Below are 6,601 nucleotides of genomic sequence, written 5' to 3'. Positions count from 1 at the left end.
AAAAAACATGAAAAACTTCCTCAATGCCAGATTTATCTAATGCACATTATTCTGTTCTTCACTGAGCAAATAAAGTCGTCAGGTTTCCTCTTTTGGATATCCCCTGAAATCCTTTTAAGAACTAGGGTTAAATTAGCCAGTTTTCAGTTACTCTGGCTGTATCAGCTAAAAAATGCAATCCTCAAGCTTCATTAGAACATGTGAACACCATTTTACCTCTTCATACTACACCAGTTCTATCAGCACTTCATATTTGAGAAAGTCTTTTAATTAATCCTCTATAAAAAGGGTTTTGGTATCGAAATCCCCTCTCTTTTGCGTCTGAGCACACCTCTTGAGCTTCTATCAGTTCTATAAAATGTTGATCCTAAAAACTCCTTAGAAGACTTGGACATACTGACCCTGGTGTATTCAAAGAAGGAATCTTTCTTAGATGTCCTGTTTATTTAAAGTTGTTCAGAGACTCTTGGTGATGTTCAGCTGCACCACTGCTCCTTGACAGTTATGTTCCCCAAATTCCCTTGCCCAGACCTGTGCCTAAATCTGTCCTTTTCTGGAAGGTTAAACTGACAAAGGAATCTAGAGTTTTTTTAAATCGGTGTGAGTTTACACAAGTCTCTTAAAAGGCACAGAAATGCAGAAATGCAGATGCAGGTGATCCATGATGATTCCTTAAAAAAGAATATGTCGAGCTCTAAATTTACTACTGTTTGCATGAGAGACCACCTACATTTTTCTATGTGCATACATTTCACAGGAGAGTAGAATAAACCTTAGTTTCTATCAGAGAGGAGCATAACCAGAGATGAGCATAACCTTGGACCAAACAAACAGACAGTCCCAAGGACTTTAATTAAATACATGCTGATATCCTTGAATCGCTGACCTGAGCATTCAAAAAATCGTTTTCCCTCACTCAAGTTGCTGCTAATTCCACTTTCTGAAAGTAGACTTTTACTTCTGCTGACCTCGAACTCCATTAGAGGAAAAGAAAACACAGGTTTAACACTAAGATACAGATTTGAAGGAATACAGTTTATTCTTTGCAGACAACAGCTTTGTTTTTACAGGCTGACATCAAAACATCTACAGCCAACCCCTCAGCCTTCCATTCCAATCTTAATTCAGCAGGCAAAAAGAGTTTGCTATGACATATTACTGATAGAACCATCAAAATATGTGCGTCCAAGGGATGAGGACCCTACCTGGGCTCCAGGGTCCATGGAGGAAAGGAGAAGTGAGTAGGGAAGAGGTGAGCTGCACAAAGCCAGGCTCTCTCCCACTTTCCTTCACTAGCTCATTGCCAGAACCCTTCCAAACAGACACACGATATTCCCAACAAGCTGACTTTCTCACAGCCTCAGAGAACCTCAGCAGATAATCTCCACAGACTCTTTCTGCCTTTGTAATCTCCAAAGGATAACTGCAGGGTATAAAGTGAATATAATGACACCGAGTTCAATAAGAAACCCGCTCCTTATTTCAGTCACTGCCCCATGACTGCAGGCTGTTTACCACCATATTCTAAAGGTTTAGCTTAAAATGTTTGCAGTTATTTTATTTAGTCTCTTTGCAGACACACATTTATTTGACTTTACTGCCAATTTCAAACACAAGCACTTCAGCAGCACCTGCAGATGTGCTCACAGACCTTGGAGAGGGCACCACATGATGACTGTGAGTGCTTAAGTACATATTATCATTCATGTTAGTTTAAATGCATATATTCACATCCAGTTTTAGACACTTATCTTGCTTCAGTTAATATTGCCAGTAACCCATAAAGAAGAGGTGAAAAGAGGAAGACATAGTATTGTCTGTAGGCTGACACACCATTTCATCTTAGTTATCACCAACCTTTTGTAATTTCCTCCAGCACAGTGAGTTCTTAGCTAATACCTTGGACTTTTTACAGGTGCTGTGTCATCTGGCCTACAGGAGAAAGTGGGTCATAGCCAAGGTTTTAAGTACAAGACTTTTGGGATTACTTCCCTGTATAACAGACAATAAGGGGCAAAACTCAGATGAGCCTAAAGTATTAAAGCAGTAATGATGAAAACAAACATCAGTTATTTGTCTATGTCTATATATCACTTGTCATTTGTTTTCCACTTGAAGCTTTTTTTATAATTTGGTATTGTAGCACGTCCTGGTTACACAAGAGGAAGGATTCACAGCTGCTGGTAGGTGTGAAAAATAATTCCTTCCTAATTCCTCATTACTGCTTTACTTTTTGTAGACTACAAAGCACTGTCAATCTGCAAACACAACAGACATAAAATTTATGTGTACATCATGACATGTCACAGCAAATTCAGCCTCCAGATCTTTCACGCCTTTAGCTCATTAAGCATCATCTCTAGTGCTACTGAAACACTTTCTGAAAATTAGAATAACTCATTAAAAATTGTGCCCAATCATCAAAACACTGTTCTAGGGGTTTCAGTGCTCTCAAGCCACATTCTGTCCAATAAATTTGGTTGATGACAGATTAAAACTACGCTTTGGCATGTTTTACCATATTATTACTACAGGACCTCGTATTTGAGTCTAGTGTTCCTGCAATCATGACAGGTTTACTACAGTTTTCATGTAATAAACTAGGTGGGTATGATAACATCTGTATAGCTGCTGGAGTTATACTGCATTAAAACCTTAACCATGGTTTTATAATTTAAAAAAATATGGGTTTGGGCCAGTGTTTCATTGGGTTGCCTTGCTCAAATGTGCTCTCCATGGCAAAAGAGCAATTTCTTTTTCTTTTTTTTTCTCTGTTTCAGCTCCTGGTACTGTAATATGAAAACGAAATAGTACATTCATTTACAACCACACAGGGCAATCTGCCAGAGATTTTTCTGTTCTCTCTCTCCAGAGTCCAGTTCCACTGGAAGGTGAATCTTCTTGTCTTAGACATGTTCCAGACAGGCATGGTTGCCTGCAAAATCCAGGGATGCTTAATGAGTGATCTGTGCTTCCAAGAAACAGACAAAGGCTGGGAGCCTGGAACTGGCCGGTTTTCAGGTCTCTCACAGTGTTGCATCATCCTCAAGAAGCCTGCAGCAGAACTGGGATTACAGGCTGTGCTTGAGAGCTCCCATCTGCCAAAACAACGAGGGAAATATACAGAAAACATTTTAACCCATCAAAACCAGATGTTCCCATTCACCTTTCAGGCCTGTGCATTGTTCTACCTGTATTTCAAGATGAGGGAGATATTTCTGGATATATGGATTTACATGAATCCATGTATTTACATGAATATTTTCTTCACATTTACATGGATATCTCCTTTCCAGTTTGAAGAACTTATTCAGGCTTCTCTCCAATGCTCTGTATTGAGATTTGCAGGTACATGAATATATCTATTATATATTGCAACATATATTCATTATATTTGGATGAACATATAATAATGTATATTTATCATGAATACAGGATTGGTGTTCTAGTCATGTTATGTTGCAGGGGCAAGCAAGAAATGAACTAACATTTGATGACCAAGAAAAAAGTGGAAATGCATGGCTGTACCTTAAATTAGCTTTAATCTTTTGCATCCCATGGCTTGAATGGAACAGCACAGTCAGGGTGGTGTGGGCATCAGGACAAGCACTCCAAAAACCCGTTCAGAAGGAGCAAGAGGCAGCTCCCAGGTAGAACAAGAAGGTGGGATGAGGCACAAAGCACCAGGAGGCTGATGGTACCCTATTGATGGGTTCCTCCACTTCTTCAGAGTCCTCTGCTCTTCCAGTGCTCTGGTAAATCTAGGAAATCTGGTCAAGTTTAGCTAGAAGGAATTACCTAGAGGAGCTTTTTGAGATAATCTTTGAGATTATTTCATGGACTATTAAACACCACCTAAGTGTTGGCTGATACTTTGCATCCTTTAGGGGCTGTAATAACCACATTCTGAAACTGGATCTTCTCAACAATTTGCACTTCAGCAAACAGAAATTTTATCATCTGCCATGTTTGATGTGTTTGAGATAAATTCACCCTAGAGGGGAGACTCTGGTGGATACTTTCAAGCTGGTTTAGATATCACCTTGAGGAATTGTCTAAACAATCAAAGCAGAACATAAAAATGTAGCAAAATAAAATATTGAAAAGAAGAGGAATCTATTTCAGAGTCTGAGAACAGAATTCAATCTTTGAGAAAAACCCATTACAAACTGGTTGAAATACTGGCATCTCTGAAATTGGTGACAAATCTCATTCTGCTGCACTGCCCTCACTAGTGTTCTAGTATTTAAAAGGAAAATTGATTTTCCTAGCTTCTCTGTTGACATGATGCTGATAGGGTAATAAGGAACTATTCACATCCACCATACATACACCGTGTTCACTCTTTTCAGTGTCAGAACTGCCTTTCATGATGAACAGGAGGGAGAAAGTGTCAATTGTTAATAAATTTCCTGGGCAAATTCATTTTACCTGCTGACATTTTGAGAAGCAACTCAATCCTCATACTTTAAAAATCCAACTGTGCCTGTGGGACATGACCAATTTGCATTAAATCATGAAGTCCTATTCTGGCTAGCAGAGGATAATGGCAATTTGCATTTGTGAAAATGGTTAAAGTCGTTTGGGTGATTAGGAACAAATGTTTAACGAATCGAGCTTTTCAAAGACCCTTCTGTATTCTCTCTAGGAGGGTTTCAGTTTGTGGTCCTACTGTGCCCTAAGGAAAAGCTGAGTGTATGCAATACTATTCCTGACCTGTGTCCCATTCAAAAATGCAAGTGCTTTCTCCTACTTGGTGCTCTGCACTCAAACTTCCTGCTTTCCATGTGGAGCTTCTCACTTTTGTAGGTTTAAATCATCTCAGAATAGAGGCAAAGTGTTCTGTTAAAGAAGTGATCAGGCTCCCTAATGAACTGTGGTCTCCATAATAAAGCCAACATTACTACACAGTAATACTGACTGTACAAAGGTTATTTCCTACATCACATATGAGGGAAAATGTGCTGTCTCAAGGCATGATATGAAATGGAAATTACTGCCAATTATTAATAATATTTTAATATAAGTAATGATATTTATCTAATAATAATGCCATCTCAGTATTTTATGGAATATTTTACAAACTTTGTGAAAGCTTAATTATCAACAAAAAAGAACCAAAAGGGTAGAATGAAAAAACTGGCTTCCCCCCAGCTCTGAAGAAATGTTACATCATACAACACCGTGACGATTTGAATTGCAGAACTACCACCCAGGTGGCCTTTCGTCCAAGGGATCAAAATCAACAACATAGTAAGAGAGCTGGGCTTGTGTCTAAAGGCAGGGAGATTCAGGACAGCAATGCCAACAAGAAAGCAGCTAAATGGGCATGTTCTCCCTCAGATAACTCCAAAACAGGAATACAGTGGACTTCTTTGATAGGCTTTCTTCTTCAATCCAGTGGAAAAAAACCTTGTGTTTGATTTTCTGTTTAACCTGTCTAGTCAATCCCCAATCAATAAACCCTTCATCAATAAAGCTACAAATGATAGTTTATATTTCACTGGTAGAGCTTTCTGCAGTGTGTAGCCTACCTTGAAAACAAAAGAGTGGCAGGAGACGTAGACAGATGTTCTTTTTGAGTGAAAGTGCACCAGGAGATTTGAGAGATCAATAAACATTTTCTTTCAAGATATTTTCAATGTTTTTACAATCAGTGTTGGGAGAGGGAAAAGAAAATCTTTATACATTTGAGGGACAGAATGTATTGACAGTGTCTTTTCATGCACTACTTCTGCCCTGGACCTGATGTGGTGGAGGGTGAAACATTCTGGCACCTTGTTCTAATAAAACTCATTCAGTTTCTCATGGACGCAGCACATCGTAATTTAGAAACTTGGCAGGAAGGAAGTCCAAGTGCAACATCTTCAAAAGGCTGTGGCTTTAGTGAAAATATAAGTGAACGAACTTGGCTTGAGTACAAATAAGAAATGTGTTCCTGGACTGAAGAGCTACAGCATTACCTTAACATTAGCACCAATTCTGCTTGTCCAGGAGAGTTTTGTTTTGTTTTGTTTTAATGTATAAGATCAAAAACCACAAATAAATTGTATTCCCTGTCAGTGGGTGAAAGTAATATCTCAAGCAGCTTTGCTCTCTGTGCAAAAGAATTGCTGCACTGTTGTACATTTCTGGTTTTGGTGAGTTAAAATTCGGATGCTGTGGTGGGTCTTTTATCTATACATCTGCAGTACTATGGTCTGGTTTTATTTCCTTGTTTTTCCTACGTGTTTTTTTTTTTGGTCTTGTTAGTTCCACTGTTGTTTTTCAGAACTTTGCCAGTGAATACTTGGGGCCAAAACCAAAACAAAGACTTTGGGTTATAAATGGTGCTGCCTTTATGCAGAAGACATGAGAAAAACACACTTCATAAAATGCTTTTAGCACAGCATTTGCCTTCCCTCCTCCATCCCCTTACCCCCAAAAAGGACAGTGAATGGCTTGGCTGAGGGGTGTCCAACCTTAAAAGCAAGATTTTTCTTTCTCTTTCAGTGGTACTTTCTTTGTCCAGAATTCAGATCATGCTTGAGATGGATGTTGCTGTAAAGGAGCAATAACTGTCCTGTCAACTTTGTCAAGTGTTTCTTTCTGTGCCACCTAA

General features: G+C 38.9%; 1 long non-coding RNA gene across 1 annotated transcript; it reads right to left on the bottom strand.

Annotated features, from left to right (window-relative positions):
* Positions 1–1,016: 1,016 nt before the first annotated feature.
* On the bottom strand, positions 1,017–6,601 carry LOC120324664. Its single transcript, XR_005566153.1, has 2 exons — positions 3,529–6,601; positions 1,017–3,098 (listed from the first exon to the last, which is right to left on the bottom strand). It is a non-coding gene; the product is annotated as an uncharacterized LOC120324664 (long non-coding RNA).

This window comes from Pipra filicauda, unplaced genomic scaffold, assembly GCF_003945595.2.
Source record: "Pipra filicauda isolate LSUMZ 115617 unplaced genomic scaffold, ASM394559v2 scaffold644_size270591_pilon, whole genome shotgun sequence".
Classification (NCBI taxonomy): domain Eukaryota; kingdom Metazoa; phylum Chordata; class Aves; order Passeriformes; family Pipridae; genus Pipra; species Pipra filicauda.
This window is presented reverse-complemented; position numbering and strand designations above follow the sequence as displayed.